Raw genomic sequence first — 19,417 nt, forward strand, 5'->3', positions numbered from 1 at the left:
GACTTGCCTGGTTAGATAAAGGTTAAAAAAATGTGCTCTGCCATTTTGCACACCTGTTTCTCATGTGCTTTTATCTTAGTGTCCATAGATGTAGTTGAAGTTTCCACTGTAGCAATTCTTCCTTCCACCTCATCAACACGTTTCACAACCCTCTGTATTTCAGCTGAATGGCCAGCTATTGCTACCAAGACCATTCTTAACTTAACATCGATGACTTTAGTAATGTTATCCGTCATCTTTTGAATCACCAGGTCCATTGTGCCTGGATCCGCAATGGTGTTAGCTTCTCTAACGTTAGCTAGCTCCTCCTGCACATCTACAGGGATGGTGATTTTGGTCGAATTCTTAGTAGTTCTGTTGGGCATGTTGTTGGAGAATTTTGAGAAATAGCCGTCAAGACTCATTGTCTACAGGGATAACTTATTTAGCCAATTCTACCCCTTTTCAAGCTAGTAGATTAATGTAAAAATATAAATGTACGAATGCCATGGGATCTCGCTGAAACACAGTGTTCTCTCTACTTTGCCATTTTGCCTCCCCCATTGTTCCTTTTGATATGCCTTTCCCTGTGCACGCCTTAGATAGTCGATCATTAGGGTCAGGGCTGATTAGGGAGGCCACCGCTCCACTATGCATGGTTACGCAGGAGGGTCACAAGGAGAGAATCAGTCTCTTCCTTATTGATTCTCCTGCATTTCCCATGGTGCTGGGCCTACCCTGGTTGGCCTGTCATGACCCCACTATTTCCACCTGAGGACATCGTTTCTGATTGGGGTCCCCAGTTCATGTCCAGGGTCTGGAGGGCATTCATGGAGCGTCTGGGGTCTCGGTCAGCCTCACCTCAGGTTTTCACCCCGAGAGTAACGGGCAGGTGGAAAGAGTTAACCAGGATGTGGGTAGGTTTCTGCGGTCCTATTGCCAGGACCAGCTGGGGGAGTGGGAGTTTTCATCCCCTGGGCCAAAACTCACTCCGCCACTAACCTGTCTCCCTTCCAGTGTGTACTAGGTTATCAGCCGGTCCTGGCACCGTGGCATCAGAGCCAGATCGAGGCACCTGCGGTGGATGAATGGTTTAGGCACTTGGAGGAGACCTGGGACGCTGCCCATGTGCACCTGCAACGGGCCATAAGGCAGCAGAAGGTAAGTGCCGACTGCCACCGCAGTGAGGCCCCGGTGTTCGCACCGGGGACCGGGTCTGGCTCTCGACCCGAAACCTGCCCCTCCGCCTGCCCTGCCGGAAGCTGGGTCCGCGGTTTGTGGGGCCATTCAAAGTCCTGAGGAGACTGAACAAGGTTTGTTACAGGTTACAGCTCCCCCTGATTACTGTATTAACCCCTTGTTAAATGTGTCTCTCCTCAGGCCGGTGGTGACTGGTCCACTCCAGGAGTCTGAGGTGCGGGAGGTTCCTCCGCCCCCTCTGGACATCGAGGGGGCCCCGGCGTATGCTGTTTGAGCCATCATGGAATCAAGGCGTCGGGCAAGAGGCCTTCAGTACCTCATGGAATGGGAGGGGTACGGTCCAGAGAAGAGATGCTGGGTGCCGGTGGAGGACATCCTGCACCCTTCATTGCTGCGGGAGTTTCACCGTCTCCACCCGGATCGCCCTGCTCTTCGTCCTCCGGGTCGTCCCAGAGGCCGGTGTCGGCGCGCTGCTGGAGCCGCGCGTCAAGGGGGTGGGAGGGGGGGTACTTTCACGACTTCCGCCGAATTGGTGCCCTTCCTTGTTTGGGCGGCGTTCTAGCCATCACCGATCCACTTTTAATTTTCCATTTGTTTTGTCTTAATTGTACACACCTGGTTTCCATTCCCATAATTATATATTCCTTATTTAACCCCCTGGTTCCCCCATGGTTTTGTGTGTGTTTGTTCATTTTTTGCTTTGAGTAAAGTTGAGTAAAGTTACGTGAATTACTAATCTCTGTGTCCTGCGCCTAATTACGCCTTACCTGCTACACCTAGACGCCTTACACATGGGTGGAATCTTATTCATTTTTCTTATAATTTCATAATTAATAAACATGTATTATTATTTTTAACACCGAAAATCCAGTGTTTCTATGTCAAATGGTTATATTTCAGTCTTCTGTGATGTATATAACGTGTAATATTGGGATGCAAACTCAACATGGAATAAATGTCAACTTTATATCTGACATGGTCTAGGTGTGTTTTTTAAGCCCATAACCATGTGAGTGAGGTGTATACTTTTGTTTCAAAGTAGATTTGTTTAAGAATAACAAGAACCACTCTGTGTGACCCTGATTTAGCCCACTGCAATAAAAGGTTTCCCTCAAAGGATGATCTTTCTATTGTGGCCTGATACTGTAGAAATTCTCATACTTATTTTATTACTTTACTATTTATTATCTCCATTGCTTCTGTGACATACGAATACAAGAACATTTGCTCTCTCTTAGCCCATGCCTGTATTCCAAATGAGCATAATATTTGACCGTGGTCTGTGGTCAAAAGTTGTGCACTAAATAGGGAATAGGGTGCCTTTTGTGACTCAGACCCTGTTTGTTCTGTATGTTTAAAACACAACATGAGAGAGATAGACATACAGTACAATACCTGACCATTCTGTTGATGAACTGTGAACTCAGCCAACACATAGAAAACGTTGCTCACCGTGTACAGAAACACGTCACCTCAGAATGCAGTTTCTTTATTCCTAACCTGCATTGAGTAAAAAGTAAAATGTGTAAATATAAAAGTAATAATAGATACACAATGATTAATGATAACTTGTCTATATACAAAAGGTACCAGTACTGAGTTGATTTGCAGGGGTATGAGGTAATAACTTGGCTATATACAAGAGGTACCAGTACTGAGTTGATGTGCAGGGGTATGAGGTAATAACTTGGCTATATACAAGAGGTACCAGTACTGAGTTGATGTGCAGGGGTATGAGGTAATAACTTGGCTATATACAAGAGGTACCAGTACTCAGTTGATGTGCAGGGGTATGAGGTAATAACTTGGCTACATACAAGAGGTACCAGTACTGAGTCAATGTGCAGGGGTATGAGGTAATAACTTGGCTATATACAAGAGGTATCAGTACTGAGTTGATGTGCAGGGGTATGAGGTAATAACTTGGCTATATACAAGAGGTACCAGTACTGAGTTGATGTGCAGGGGTAATAGGTATTGAGGTAGATAGGTACAGTGCCTTGCGAAAGTATTCGGCCCCCTTGAACTTTGCAACCTTTTGCCACATTTCAGGCTTCAAAAATAAAGATATAAAACTGTATTTGTTTGTGAAGAATCAACAACAAGTGGGACACAATCATGAAGTGGAACGACATTTATTGGATATTTGAAATTTTTTTAACAAATCAAAAACTGAAAAATTGGGCGTGCAAAATTATTCAGCCCCCTTAAGTTAATACTTTGTAGCGCCACCTTTTGCTGCGATTACAGCTGTAAGTCGCTTGGGGTATGTCTCTATCAGTTTTGCACATCGAGAGACTGAAATTCTTTCCCATTCCTCCTTGCAAAACAGCTCGCGCTCAGTGAGGTTGGATGGATGGAGCATTTGTGAACAGCAGTTTTCAGTTCTTTCCACAGATTCTCGATTGGATTCAGGTCTGGACTTTGACTTGGCCATTCTAACACCTGGATATGTTTATTTTTGAACCATTCCATTGTAGATTTTGCTTTATGTTTTGGATCATTGTCTTGTTGGAAGACAAATCTCCGTCCCAGTCTCAGGTCTTTTGCAGACTCCATCAGGTTTTCTTCCAGAATGGTCCTGCATTTGGCTCCATCCATCTTCCCATCAATTTTAACCATCTTCCCTGTCCCTGCTGAAGAAAAGCAGGCCCAAACCATGATGCTGCCACCACCATGTTTGACAGTGGGGATGGTATGTTCAGGGTGATGAGCTGTGTTGCTTTTACGCCAAACATAACGTTTTGCATTGTTGCCAAAAAGTTCAATTTTGGTTTCATCTGACCAGAGCACCTTCTTCCACATGTCTCCCAGGTGGCTTGTGGCAAACTTTAAACAACACTTTTTATGGATATCTTTAAGAAATGGCTTTCTTCTTGCCACTCTTCCATAAAGGCCAGATTTGTGCAATATACGACTGATTGTTGTCCTATGGACAGAGTCTCCCACCTCAGCTGTAGATCTCTGCAGTTCATCCAGAGTGATCATGGGTCTCTTGGCTGCATCTCTGATCAGTCTTCTCCTTGTATGAGCTGAAAGTTTAGAGGGACGGCCAGGTCTTGGTAGATTTGCAGTGGTCTGATACTCCTTCCATTTCAATATTATCGCTTGCGCAGTGCTCCTTGGGATGTTTAAAGCTTGGGAAATCTTTTTGTATCCAAATCCGGCTTTAAATTTCTTCACAACAGTGTCTCGGACCTGCCTGGTGTGTTCCTTGTTCTTCATGATGCTCTCTGCGCTTTTAACGGACCTCTGAGACTATCACAGTGCAGGTGCATTTATACGGAGACTTGATTACACACAGGTGGATTGTATTTATCATCATTAGTAATTTAGGTCAACATTGGATCATTCAGAGATCCTCACTGAACTTCTGGAGAGAGTTTGCTGCACTGAAAGTAAAGGGGCTGAATAATTTTGCACGCCCAATTTTTCAGTTTTTGATTTGTTAAAAAAAAGTTTGAAATATCCAATAAATGTCGTTCCACTTCATGATTGTGTCCCACTTGTTGTTGATTCTTCACAAAAAAATACAGTTTTATATCTTAATGTTTGAAGCCTGAAATGTGGCAAAAGGTCGCAAAGTTCAAGGGGGCCGAATATTTTCGCAAGGCACTGTACATATAACTATAAAGGGACAGATAATAAACAATAGCAGCAGCGTATGTGATGAGTCAAAAAAGTTAGTGCAAAAGGGTTTTATGGCTTGAGGGTAGAAGCTGTTCAGAGTCCTGTTGGTTCCAGACTTGGTGCATCGGTACCACTTGACATGCAGTAGCAGAGAGAACAGCAAACTTAATGATGGTGTTAGGAGTCGTGGTTGAACAGGACATACAGGAGGGCACTAAGCATACACCCCTGAGGGGCCCGGTGTTAAGGGTCACTGTGGTGAAAGTGTTGTTGCCTACCCTCACCCCCTGGGGGCGTCCTGTCACGAAGTCAAGGATCCAGTTGCAGAGGGAGGTGTTCAGTCCCAGGGTCCTTAGCGTAGTGATGAGCTTAGAGAGCACTATGGTTTTGAATGCTGAACTGTAGTCAATGAACAGCATTCTCACGTAGGTGTTCCTTATGCCCAAGTGGGAAAGAGCAGTGCGGGCTGCAACAGAGATTGCATCATCTGTGGATCTGTTGGGTCGGTATGCACATTGAAGTGGGTCCAGGGTGTCTGGGATGAGGGTGTTGGTATGAGCCATGACCAGCCTTTCAAATCATTTCATTGCTACATATGCAAGTGCTATGGAGCGAAAGTCATTTAGATAGGTTACCTTGCCATTCTTGGGCACAGGGACTTTGGTGGTCTACTTGAAACATGTAGGTACTACACACTGGGTCAGGAAGAGTTTGAAAAAGGACACCTAACCCAATAAAGTAAGCCTATATAGTCTGTTTGTGTGTGTGTGTGTGTGTGTGTGTGTGTGTGTGTGTGTGTGTGTGTGTGTGTGTGTGTGTGTGTGTGTGTGTGTGTGTGTGTGTGTGTGTGTGTGTGTGTGTGTGTGTGTGTGTGTGTGTGTGTGTGTGTGTAAGTGCGTGCGTGCGTACATGCGTTTGTGCTACAATTGTTTGTGTGTGTGCACACCTACATCGAGGTTAGTCTATATTTAACCTTTATATTTTCCCAGCTGTTTCCATGGTACTTCATCACAGCTAATGACTGTTGACTCCTATCACCACCTCACTCCATCACAGCACAAGTAGACCAGTGGAGGAAAAGCCAGATCTGTTGACGTCAGGTGACAACAACAGCATGAATCATTTATTCATTAAAAGAGATCATTCTGGGAATAGACTTTAGAGGGCGGTGAGTTTCTCTGAAAGCTTTGTAGCGAACATTGTATTCTCATACCTCTATTAAAGGCCCAATCCTTCATTTGAAAGGAAGGAAATCCATCACTTTTTCAATTTAACTTGCAAGACAACAAACAGATAGATAGTATGTTCTTCAAATCAGTGGTATACTATACATAAATGTTCAAATGACAGTCAAAGCCTGTAAATATCACAGATTTCATCTTTAAATAACTGGCGCTGTGGGATGAACTGATCTTCTCTGTTGAACCATGCCTTAGCTGGAACTGATTGTGCCCAGTGGCTGGGATTGGGACTGCTGCTGCAAATGCTATTGGAAATGCTGTTAGGAATGGTCGGATGAACTGCAATGACCCGAGGGTGTCAATTCTAGATTGTCTACTTGGACTCATCTCTGAGTAAGAAGAGCAGCAGTGAAGACTATGAAAAAGACAGGGTGTTTTATGTATTTGATACCATTGCACTATTTCGCACCAGCCATTACCATGAGCCTGTCCTCCCCAATTAAGGTGCCACCAACCTCCTGTGCTGTTATTATTCAAGCCTTCATGAGTAGAAGCAGAGAATGATGTGAACTCTTTCCTGTAAGAATGTTCATTTTGCAAAGCATAATTTTGATCTGACAGTTCCATGCCACATGGTTGAAAAGATATAAGGTTTCTAGCTTATGAATGTGCATCTTGCATACATAGTGCATACATAAAATAGTGCTGGCAGCTTTGGATAGAGGATGCTGCTTGTTGTTATTGTTGTGGTTGTGTGAAGCAAATAGAATATCATAATAGTGGATTTATCCTGCTAAGACTGTGTGGGCTAATCAATGCAGAGCTGATTGGAAACCATGAAACAATGATGTCTGCCACATGGTACTGTAATCCAGTCTAAGCAGTCTTGTTTTGCAGGATAAATAAAAATAACTAGATTATATGTATGTTTTTAGTTGAAATTTGCGAAACTTGCAGATTCATTTAACAATCTGTAAACGTGACTTTTATGAGAATGTTTCTCCTTGTCATTTCACAGGAACGTTTGTGTTCATCAGAAACCAGTAGTTTACAGACGACTGAGAATAAAGAAAATAGGGAATATAGGTGTCAGGATTTGGCCAGGGTTGTTCCGGGTTTTGGTCACTAGGATAGGGGTAGGGGCCCTTGTTAAAAGTAGTGCACTAAATAGGAAGTAGGGTGACATTTGGGAGGCAGACTAAGACACCTCCAGTGATTTTCCTTATAGAAGAGCCAGCATGTCCAAGCCTGCCAGCAGTTCTGTCACTACTCGTGTGCCGATGAGTTTCTCCTTAAGATTGAGAGTCAGACTTAAAATTTGCATCACATTCAAGCATATGTAGAAATACAGTATAAATTGTTGAATTAGTGCTGTCAGAAAATACATACATTTACATTTATTTCATCATCAATTGTACACAAGGTCCAACCAAAACTTGACTTCTGCTTTTAACCCAACCCCTCTGAATCAGAGAGGTGCCGGTGGGCTGCTACATTGGGGACCCGGGGAGAACATAGTGAAATGGGGGATTGACAAGGTGGACTCAGATCACCCAATAGTTGTGTATATTAAAAATATGTTTTAGGTAGATTTATAGTTAAACCTATTTAGTTTATATCTACAGTATTTATAAGCTGCATTATGTAGCTTTGTGTGTGACCTGAATTCAAAAATAAATGTTAGTTGTAGATTTGCCATTCTGATTGAAAGCAAGTGGTAGATCTGTTCTATGTGCGCTATTTCTGTTCTACCTGCGCTTCCCCTCCTTAAGTTTTGTTTTTGCTTGTTGAAAATATATTTCTAAGTGGTTTACATAGTACAATGATTCTCTACACTATACATTGCTTGTTTTGTACATAAACTGAAATTAGGCTAACATTTTAGAATTTTAGCAACCAAATAATAGCGGAGCAATTTCTATATAATATGCCTTTAAATATTGTGGTTTCGGCATACTCAGTTTGTAGTTTATTTAGTCTTTTGAATATGATTTTAGTGCGCTGTTGTACCATGCCTTATTATCGGCTTCCCCAGCAACTAATGACACCAAGCCAAAGATGAATTCCTCTCCTTTCCCCCCCAGGTGCGCAACTTCCTTTACACTGTACAAGCTCAGCCTGACTTCACTCTGGACGGCCGCTTTGTCCACCAGGTCGAGGAGATCGCAGATGCAATAGAAACTAAGGTAGTGTATTTATCTGAGAAGATGGTGCTTGGCTATGGCAACCATGTGATAACCAGCATCGATGCAGGTGCCTCCTTTGTGCAAGAGGACTATCTCAGTGCCAATTACGTGTCCACTACAGACAAGTTCTCTGTCAAGGCATTGGCAGGTCTAAACTTCTTTGATAAACTCAAGTTTGACATTGGCAGCAAGGGTGCACAAGAGACATCTGACTCACTCAGTTATCAGGGCACCATCATCTACTTCATGGTGGGGCACCCTTCTACCTGGGCATCACTGCAGAAATAGCAGGAGAGCACCATGAATAGCCTGGTAGGCATCGACCAGTAGTGCCACTGCACTACTTCCTCAACTGGTTGACCTTGCCTGATCCTCCTGAACCAACAGTAGGCAAACTGTCCCTGTTTGTGAGTGAAGCCATACATCGCCATTATACCATCAACACCCGCCAGACTCCACGTACTTCAACTTCCAAGCCAATGTGAGGGACAACTGCTGCGAGGGTCCGGCCACCAACCTCACCTTTTGTGGCGTGTTTCAGCTGTGCCCCAAGCTTACTGACGTTGCAGACCTAATCTGCCAGAACCTGGCTAAGATGAACCCCGACATCGGCTCTTACTAATGTCGTGATCCCCACACACCCACTCTGTTGCGTGGTGAGGTATTACATCAGTACTATAACAAGATTGAGTGCTACTATATTTGCAATGAGTGTAACTGTTTTTGGGGGATGTTTTGCGATAAAAGCTGCGACAGAGTGTGTGTAGACTTCTTCCATGTCCGCTCCGCTCGCATTGACAGCTATTGGTGCTCCAGTTCTCAGGATATCTCTTTGGGGGCCTCTATAGCCCATCCCTACTGAACCCTCTGACCAAAACCAAGAGCTGTCCCCCGAACTACTTGCAGATTCATTTTCTGTCCAACAGCCTAATTATCTGCCTGAGCAAAGCACTTTGAGAACATGACTTTAAATAGAACCATGAGGAAACCTGTAGGAAACTTGATGCTGAAGTGCTGAAATTCCCACAGAAGAAAGTTGTTTAATGTTCATGGAACTATTTGAGAACATTCCCAATGTCAAACCAGTTGGAGAATGTTTCTAGGACATTACCAAAAATGTAATTAAATGTAACCATGTGTGAATGTTTAGGAAATTTTATGTTGAAGTAATGAAAAATCAAGATAATGTTGATATTTTTATGTTCCTTAAATGTGCTGAGAATGTTCCAACGCCAAGCAACTATCATGCACCATTCCCAGGATGTTGTGGGAAGGTTGTATGCACAGAACGTTATGTGCTCGCTGGGATTGGAGTAAAACAAGATGATATATGTGGGGTTCTGATGGGGTATGAGAGTTGGACTAAGCTCATGGGGAATTTATAAGTTATATTCTGGGTTCTGATGGGGTATGACAGTTGGACTAAGCTCATGAGGCATTTATAAGTTATATTCTGGGTTCTGATTGGGTATGACAGTTGGACTAAGCTCATGGGGCATTTGTAAGTTATATTCTTCCAGAATCAAATCGGTACATTGCATTATTTTGCAAGTCCAGAAATGCGTATGTAGCAACTGCAAATTTGTGTTGCAAATTATGTGGAATACCAATCATGATGATGTATCACTACAGAATGTGGCTGTACATGAAATACATTTTTTATTGGTCACATACACATATTTAGAATATGTTATTGTGGGTGTAGCGAAATGCTTGCATCAAATATTGTAATGGTAAAATGCTTGATATAACTTTGCCTAATTGCATTTATTGACTAATATTTTGGCATAACTTTTATTTACCACATTTTGATGGTTGTTAAAAGCAGAATTTTCACAGCATTGCTGTTATCAACACACTTGTCGTCACTCTCATTTAACTTTAGCATAGTAGGCATCAAGTCAAGTCACTTGCCTACGATGTTGCATACAACACTGCACACAAAAACATTTTGAAAGGTCTATCATTTTCATCAAACTCTATCAAAGTTAACATAACCACTATAGATGCCATCCATTGCACAATTTATGGGCATGCCCAATTTAGAGATATTTTTTTAACATTGTGATATTGCGTTCAAAATGGATAACTTAAAATAACATGATATGGCAATGATGGTGATGGCATGATGGTAATTAAATAATCGAATGAAAAACATGTTTATTTATTAGTCTAGAGGTTATAAGTATTTAGGCATATAATGCCTTGTGAAATTGTCATAAGTGCAAGAGATACTCATACTGTTATATGTAGGTCTAGATATTTTATGGATTGATGAAATATCAAAACATTATTTTAACAACACAAATGCAGCTGCATGTGATGAAGGAACCACTGACTCACTGCATTGTTCTGTCATCAAGACACCTGCTGGCAACTCTTCAGTGGTTAGGACAGCTCATGTGGTGTCCTAAATCTGTCGGTTAGGAGTGACTCTTAACCTCTTACATCTATGGGGGCGCTATTTCATTTTTGGATGAAAAACGTTTCCGTTTTAAACAAGATATTTTGTCACAAAAAGATGCTCGACTATGCATATAATTGCTACCATTCGAAAGAAAACACTCTGACGTGTCCAGAAATACCAAGATATTCTCTGTGCGTGCACTAGAACGTGAGCTTCAGGCAAAACCAAGATGAGATGGCATCCAGGAAATGACAAGGATTTTTGAGGCTCTGTTTTCCATTGTCTCCTTATATGGCTGTGAATGCGAGAGGAGTGAGTCAACCCTTTCTGTCGTTTCCCCAAGGTGTCTGCAGCATTGTGACGTATTTGTGGGCAGATCATTGGAAGATTGACCATAAGAGACCACATTTACCAGGTGTCCGCCCGGTGTCCTGCGCCGAAATTGGTGCGCAAAAGTCACCTGCCAGTATTTTTCCATGCGATACAGAGAGGAAAGCAAGCTTCCCACGAACTGCATATCAATGAAGAGATATGTGAAAAAACACCTTGAGGATTGATTCCAAACAACGTTTGCCATGTTTGTCGATATTATGTAGTTAATCCGGAAAAAGTTTTACGTTGTAGGTGACTGAATTTTCGGTTCGTTTCGGTAGCCAGACGCAATGTAGAAAACGGAACGGAATTTCTCCTACACACAGACGCTTTCAGGAAAAACTGCGCATTTGGTATGTAACTGAGAGTCTCCTCATTGAAAACATCAGAAGCTCTTCAAAGGTAAATGATTTTATTTATTTGGTTATCTGGTTTTTGTGAAAATGTTGCGTGCTAAATGCTACTCAAAATGCTATGCTAGCTTTGCATACTCTTACACAAATTAGTCCATTTCTATGGTTCAAAAGCATATTTTGAAAATCTGAGATGACAGTGTTGTTAAGAAAAGGCTAAGCTTGAGAGCAGACGCATTATTTTCATTTTATTTGCGATTTTCAGAAATCGTTAACGTTGTGTTATGCTAATGAGCCTGAGGCTTTAGTCACAAACCCGGATCCGGTATGGGGAGTTTCAAGAAGTTAAGACTAAAGAGTAGGAGTAAAATATCTATTGTCAGCACATACGACCAATGTTCTTCTCTGAAATGTTTTGTGGATACAGGCTCAGGAAGCTAAACCAGCATATGAAATACAGTGTATAAATGCAAATATGGACTATTCCCGAATGCCTCATGCTCAGATACCTGAACACACTTAAAATGAACAAGATTAGAGGATAGAGTTTGTTTGACGTTGTTTCCTAATGTTGTCTGAACGTTCTGAGAACATTACTTTAAATAGAACCATGAGGAAACCAGTAGAAAACCTTATGCTGAAGACCTGAAATTCCTACCTAAGAAACATTTGGTTCTCAGAACGTTATGTGCTAGCTGGGTATCCTGCACCATTCCCAAAACATTGTTGGAGGTTGTATGCAATATAACCATAGGACAACCATGCTCTCGCCAAGCTCTAAGAAACATACGGTTCTCAGAACATTATGTGCTTGCTGGGTAACTGAATCACTCACACATTTTGTGTCTGCCCTCATAGCTGTTCCAGCAGTCATCTTTTCATTGTGAATTGAGCTCAATTGACAAAGTTTTGTCATTGTTCAAAAATAATATTAGAGACAAAATTAGAGGGGCTGGTCCAACTCAAGGTGTCATATTTTTTTTTTTCGGTTTCAGAAAATAATTATATAAAATATATGCACACAAAAAAAACACCAACAGGTTTTTGTGCCAATGCACCACACAACCAATAAACAAACGATACCGACTCCGGGCACTTCAATATCATGGTTGGCGTTTTCAACACCACAATAAATAGAGTATGTCAATCTCAACAAACAGAAAACACATCCTTCCCTACCATGTCAAACTTTTTGGTGTTTTGTAACAGATTTCTCTTTCCATTCATGTACAGTTTGGATTGATTGATCAATTGATTGATTATATTTTACAGTAAAAAGTGCATTCGAAAAGTTTTCAGACCCCTTGACTTTTTCCACATTTGTTACTTTACAGCCTTACTCTAAAATGGATTAAATAAATAAAAATCTACACACAATACACCATAATGACAAAGCAACATTTTCGTAGAAATGTATGCAAAATTAAAAACAGAAATACCTTATTTACACTGTATATGACTGGGATTGCACAATAAAGTCGGGGACTTATTTTCATTGTGGTCCCTATTTGCTGCAGCATATGCTACAGTAATGTATGGACTAAATGGGCCTCTAATTTACACATCTCCATATGGCGTCACCTCAATGTAGTTATTATCCTTATATGTAGCTAATGAATGATGGCCTATGCCTGTTTCTTGCGCAATATGGCCCCTCCACTTCAAAAACGCTTCTTAGCTCTTGGACTCCCAGGAAAATCTTGACTAGAATAGCTTGCTGCAATAATTCATTTTTAGCATTTCTTATACTAATACATTATTGGAAGCTGGATGGATGCAAGCTCTTGTTCGCTGAATGTTAAATACAGCAGCCAATAGAACTCACGGCCACAGGCTGGGGAGTTTGAAAGAAGAGAGAACTCGGGGTGACTGTAGGCTATAGCAGTTATTTGTTCAGACACGTAACCATTCAATCTTCGTGAAGAGAAAAGAAAGCCATCTGCAGCTTAATCTATATTATTCAATCACGGCATTACAATGATGAAGTTCAGGACAACAAAATATGTAATTTAACTGTTGAAAACAAGGAAATGGAGAAAGAGAACATAGGCTAATATGCATGTTGCGCAACATTATGGGAAACATTATGAAAGGTATGCATGCATCAGCCTACTAATTATAAAAATGTAAAACAGGCCCTATTATAATTTTAATATTAAAATCAAATTGATAGCCTATAATTATAACTTTGTAGGACACATGTCCTACACCGTCAATGCATGTTCTCTCCTAGGTTCATGGTTTGAAAAAGGTGTGTAATTCCAGTCCTTACAATACAGTAATAGAGTGCGCAGTCCACACAAAATGAGTTTACTGGAGCTTGTTTCATTTACTTACCCAATAGAGCATATCCTCCCCTGTGCCCAATAAAAAAAACTCCCCAATAAAGAAATAAGAAGTTTGACAACCCTCCCTTTTGGAGCCCCTCCATCCACCCAGTAAATTATGACACATCCCTTTATGTTGCAGAATCTGAAGAAAGGTTCATTTCCTCCGCCACATTTGCAACTTGTGACATTGCCTGTGATGAGGTGCCTCCTCCTTTTGACACAAATGAAAATGCCCAATAGAATAACAACCAGCAGCATCACCAGTAGAGCTGAGAGGGTGGATAGGTGAACTCTCTCTGCCCCAGACTCCCAACTGACATCCAGCTTGTTGTCCAGACTGAGGTGAGAGGCAGTACAGGTGTAGTTGTGTCTCTTCTTCCAGACTCTTCCTCAGCTGGTAGTTCCGATCTCCACTAGGCAGCACCTCCCCCCCTGTCAGCTCCTGTTCTGCCACTGGCTGGCTGTCTCTCAGCAGGGTCATGTTGATGTGGTGGGGGTAGAAACCAAATGCCAAGCAGCTCACCTGGAACCCTCCAGAAACCTCTTTCTTTATCAACCTGAGTCTGGGAGGAACTATACGCATCACAATTTTCTTCTCTCTCTTCAGGATTGTTTTCAGTGTTCTGATGCACCTGGGAAGGTGAACGTTAATATAAAGTGTTCTTTTGAAATATTGCATCATCCCATCCCATCCTAGCAGTAGTTTCCCAGCATCATATGTAAAATGTGTTGTGTTGGAAATTACTGTTTGATCTCTATAAATTGAAAGTGTTCTTTGACATGATCAGGGCTGGTTCACCATTGTCTAATATCTCACAGCCAGCCATTCTTTGCTGAACTTGAACACCTCCTGTGAGATTAAAGTGGTGTTTTAGCTGAAAGGATCTCTCTTTAATGCTCTGGTACATAGTTCCAAATACATAACCTCCGTCCTGAGCTAGGTCATCATGTATTTTGTCTGTTGGATTAAGTCCCATGTAGACAGACAGTTTATCTTTGGAGTCATAGTAATCCACTTGAACATCATCCAACATCCCTACACTGGTAAACTCAGGGAAAGGTGTCTCTCCGATGATGTATGTTGCAAGTACCCACAGAGAATGTGATCCTGAACCTGAGAGAGGAGTGATATTATGAACAGTTATGGACATTGAGTTCTTGGGACTATAAGGTTATATCTGCAAAATGATGATTATGAGATAATTGTCTTTAAAGCTCCAAACCCTCATTGGTTTGAATGGTGTCAGCGAGGTCCATGCAGACTTTTCAGGGGGCACATGCTCCAAATAAAAAATGCACACTCAGTCATCATCACAAAATGTAATTAAGATGGATAGTGCCTCCTAAAGACATGATTGACATGGGGAAAGAGGGTGGGCTAGATGGAGCTAGCTAGCTCCATTTATTTTACACTGATTGTGATTTAACTCTTTCTTTCTGCCTCTTTCTGCTGTGAATATCAGCCAACCAGACTGAATATTGATGTAGGCTAAATCAAATATGGGTTCCCAAGTGGTGCAGCTAATACCTTTTTTTGCACTGTTGGTTAGAGCCTGTAAGTAAGCATTTCACTGTAAGGTCTACACCTGTTGTATTTGGCGCACGTGACAAATAAACTTTGATTTGATCTAAGACACTGCATCTCAGTGCTAGAGGCGTCACTACAGACAACCTGGTTCGAATCCAGACTGTATCCTAACCAGCCGTGATTGGGAGTTCCATTGGGCGGTACACAATTGGCCCAGAGTTTGGCCGGTGTAGGCCGTCATTGTAAATCAGAATTTTTTCTTAACTGACTTGCCTAGTTAAATAAAGGTTAAAGAAATAAAACATAAAACATTTTATCAAATGATAATGAAATGTTATGCTGATATGGCAGTACTGCTGATATCGACCGGTGACCGTATTTCTCAGGCCATGCATGTTTGGATAGCGGATGTGGCAGTATCTGTACAGGGCAGACTTGAGAAAAGTTCAACCGGTCACGCATGCGAGCTGAGCTCTGTACAGGGCAGATCAACAGGCACAATCAACAGACGACTTGCGGGCAGTGGGTTTGAAAATAATGACTGACAAAAAATAATCATTTTGGGTGAAATTATACCACCACCCAAAAGGAGACTGGAAGGCCAAAGGGGCATGTGCTCTGCACAGGTAGAGCCCGATCTGTGCAGTTGCCTGGTGTCAGCAAATTGATCTTGTATTCTTTTCAATTCAACAACATGAATTGGGATATTTAGAGTACTATCTATGTAGAGAATATTGAACATAACAGGTCTATGTTAATAACTACATTTAGACAAAAATATAGAAATATAGAAAGAAAGAACCTTTTATAACATCATTTATCTTCAATGAGAGAAAGTAGATTGTCCATTTTACCTGCATTGACAATGGTGGAAAACAAAAGAACAAACAAAAAGATAGACAGTTTGTCCATGATTTAGAAATGTTCACTACTTTTGCAGTAGCCTCATGTAGCAGCTTCTAACTCTCAAGTGAGTTTGACACTTTTCCTTTCGCTTACCTTCTATAATATTATGGCGGTCTGCAAACAAACGTGAGAGGTGCATGCCGCCATGTACTGTACTGGAGTGTGTAGTCAATCACAGTTTACAGACTAAATTAATAAAGAAACAAACATTAAGTGAAACTTAACCCTCCTTTCTAATCCTGTACTAGAGCCCTACTAACTATTATAAAACCTCCACCATTCCCCAAAACCCTTTCACATTTCCACCCCCCCATCCCTGTCCTACTGCAATAACCCTACACATCAATCTTTCCCTCTCTTCCACATACCAGTACTTACAACAATATATCAACACATGCTTCACTTTTTCATCAACTATACACTCTGTACATAATCCATTTGTATGCTTGCCAACCAGATATAATGACGAGTTCAGTGTCCTAGATGCAACTGAGCAAAAAACACCACTTCCTTCCTAATCTGACCCTTGAATCTTGGATCACCAAGCTTTCTTTGTAAGGCAAATAAATGAGTCCCACCTCTTCTTCCACACATCTATCATAATGTCTCTAATCTTACATTTGGCCTCACCTCTACCCAGTGGCACATGAATATCAATATCTTGTTTTCAAGCCCTTTTGGCGTACTGATCTACTATTTAATTCCTGCCCACTCCCGAAGGGGCTGGGACCCAGCAAAATTGCCCAGAATTGTCTCTCGATTCTCTATAACAACGTGAATGCCTCCAACACTAGGTAACTCCTATTAGATTTGCCAGATGATAAACTATTCAATACAGATAGGGAATCTAAGCATACAACAATTCTGACTGGTTGAATTTCCTTCAGACACTGGAGTGCAGCTACTATCGGCAAAAGTTCAACAGCGTATACTGACAGCTCATCAGTTAGTCTTCGACATATCTCCACATCCAAGACTTTAGAAAATGTAATATAACTGCATGTTCCCATCCAGAAGGTATACCCCTTCACCCCAGATTTGATTAAATAATCCCAGGATAATATTAGGATCTAAACATTGCATAACACAGTTTATCATAACCAGGTGTACATCCACAGCCTATTTACTAGGGATAATCACATCTCATGCAATGTAAAATCAGCATCCATAGAATAGTTAACAATATCCCTCTTCTTATACACATTAGTATGAACATTTCAAACCTCACGCCTCCGTTGCTTGTACACTTTGTTCAATGTAACCCCTCTATGTACATTAGCAAATGTCTTCCAACAGGTCAGCTCTTTTATTATCTGATACAGACAGATTATCACAATCAACCAAAATTTAAATGACCCTACACACCAGAGCTCTCTTCCATTGGAAATCAACTAGATTTTCAGGAATCAAAGTCCTACATCATACTCTATACCAGGCCCTACTTCTTTCTTGAATAGCCGCAGTGCAATCTTCAGTCCACCAAGGAACCACCTTTCTTTTCTCACCCACTTCACTCACTGGTACATGCACATTTGTAGCACCTACTGTGTATAAATGCAAATCTGGACCAATGCCTAATGCTCAGATACCTGAACACCCTTAACAAGAGAGGATAGAGAGAGTTTTGTTGAAGCTGAGAACAGAATTTGTTTTTAAATAACATTATTAGAACTTTTTGGAACATCATGACTTCAAATAGAACCATGAGGAAACCTGCAGAAAATGTTATGCCGAAGTACTGAAATTCCCACAGAAGAACATTCTTTCTTAATGTTCTCTGAACATTCTGAGAACATACCTTTAAATTAGAGCCATGAGGAAACCATTACATTTACATTTAAGTCATTTGGCAGACGCTCTTATCCAGAGCGACTTATTAGAAAACGTTATGCTGAAGTACTGAAGTGCTGAAGTACTGAAATTCCCATCCCGAGTTCATCGGGCCAGTCAATTTTGCATTCCTGCACGATTTTTATAGCATGACAAATTCGTGATGGTGATTGCCCATTGAACCATATTGCAAATGCACAGTGACCGGTAAGTCATCAAATGAACTTTGTCGGACATTCGGTTTTCGTTTTATAAAATAATACAATTTTGGTCATTTTTCCGCTATCCCGGAAAATCCCACGAGGGCATAAGCAATCATACTGCAATTTGACAAAACATCACGAATCACGACCGGGCCTTATCTCGAAAACTGAAAATATTTCGAAGCCGAAACTTGGTGAGCATAGGTTTGGCATAATGGGCAGTTGGCCCCAAACAAGATGGCGTCTAGGCCTCAACGGTTTTTGAGTTATGGCCATTTTTCTGGGATTAAAGGTTCAAAATGAAAATAGAGAAATTATTTTTTCACTTCACGTCAAAGTCAAGGAGCCTCCGGTGTCAATAAAAAAAATCAACCATTTATCTATCGTCAATTAAGAGAAATCGTACAATGACAGATTGGTGATGTTCAAATATAGGTGTTTTTTTTCAACAGTTACAGATCCAGTTGCAGGGTGTTCATACGAATATTTTTAAAGTGTGCTGCGGAGCTCTGCGAGATTTCTGTGATTTTCTATGATTTTCTGAAATAACACACACTCACTAAACCCTCCGTAAATAACTCAGTTCTTAACGTAAAGACTTAAAACTCAGGATTCTGTAAAGGCATACCCAAATCAGGATATGGGTTTATTTATAATTACCTGTGCCAACAGGAAGTGCCTTAAATGGTGTCATAGTGGCTGTTTCCAAGGGTTAAAAAGGTCAGATCTTTTCAAAACTTCATATGTGTGATTAGGCAACCCTCCTGAACTGTAAATCAGTCATTTCTCCCAGCAGATGTCAAAGAAAAGCTCTCTCACACACACACAGCAAGGATGGAGTAAAAAAGTGCGGTGCCTAAAGACACAGAGAGCGGGCAATAGCATAAACATAATCCCTAGGCCGTGCCGAGTTCAATGAGATATCCCGCTTGACCGTAGCTCGCTCGGTCTGAGAGCAGCGAGCATTAGAAAAGTAGGCCCAAAATGAAGCCTGCACCACAACATCATTTGATTTTGGGTGACAGCGGCGGAACCGTTAGGTTTAGAAAGACAATTCAACCACAGGAATGTTCCTAAGGTCCTCCCGATCTGTGCAAGCCTAACCTTGACCGTGTGGCATTAACCCTTCACAGTTAAAAGAAGGGGTTTACATCAAACAGTTTGCATTGACTTCTCTCCCCATGGGAATACATTGCCTTCACCTCTAAATTCAACCTGAAGCCTATGTGGGTTATGAATGCCTTATGAACCTGTCTTCTATGACAGTCCATCAGACCACTATGAGGTCTACCTGTGTCGATTCTAAGCTTCC

The 19,417-nt window shown here is 41.4% G+C and overlaps 2 pseudogenes; one reads left to right on the plus strand and one right to left on the minus strand.

Moving 5' to 3' along the window:
- Positions 1-7,228: 7,228 nt before the first annotated feature.
- Positions 7,229-9,133, plus strand: LOC135530597 (macrophage-expressed gene 1 protein-like; annotated as a pseudogene).
- Positions 9,134-13,706: 4,573 nt separating this feature from the next.
- On the minus strand, positions 13,707-16,078 carry LOC135530595 (major histocompatibility complex class I-related gene protein-like; annotated as a pseudogene).
- Between the last annotated feature and the right edge of the window lie 3,339 nt (positions 16,079-19,417).

This window comes from Oncorhynchus masou, unplaced genomic scaffold (assembly GCF_036934945.1).
Source record: "Oncorhynchus masou masou isolate Uvic2021 unplaced genomic scaffold, UVic_Omas_1.1 unplaced_scaffold_1390, whole genome shotgun sequence".
Classification (NCBI taxonomy): domain Eukaryota; kingdom Metazoa; phylum Chordata; class Actinopteri; order Salmoniformes; family Salmonidae; genus Oncorhynchus; species Oncorhynchus masou.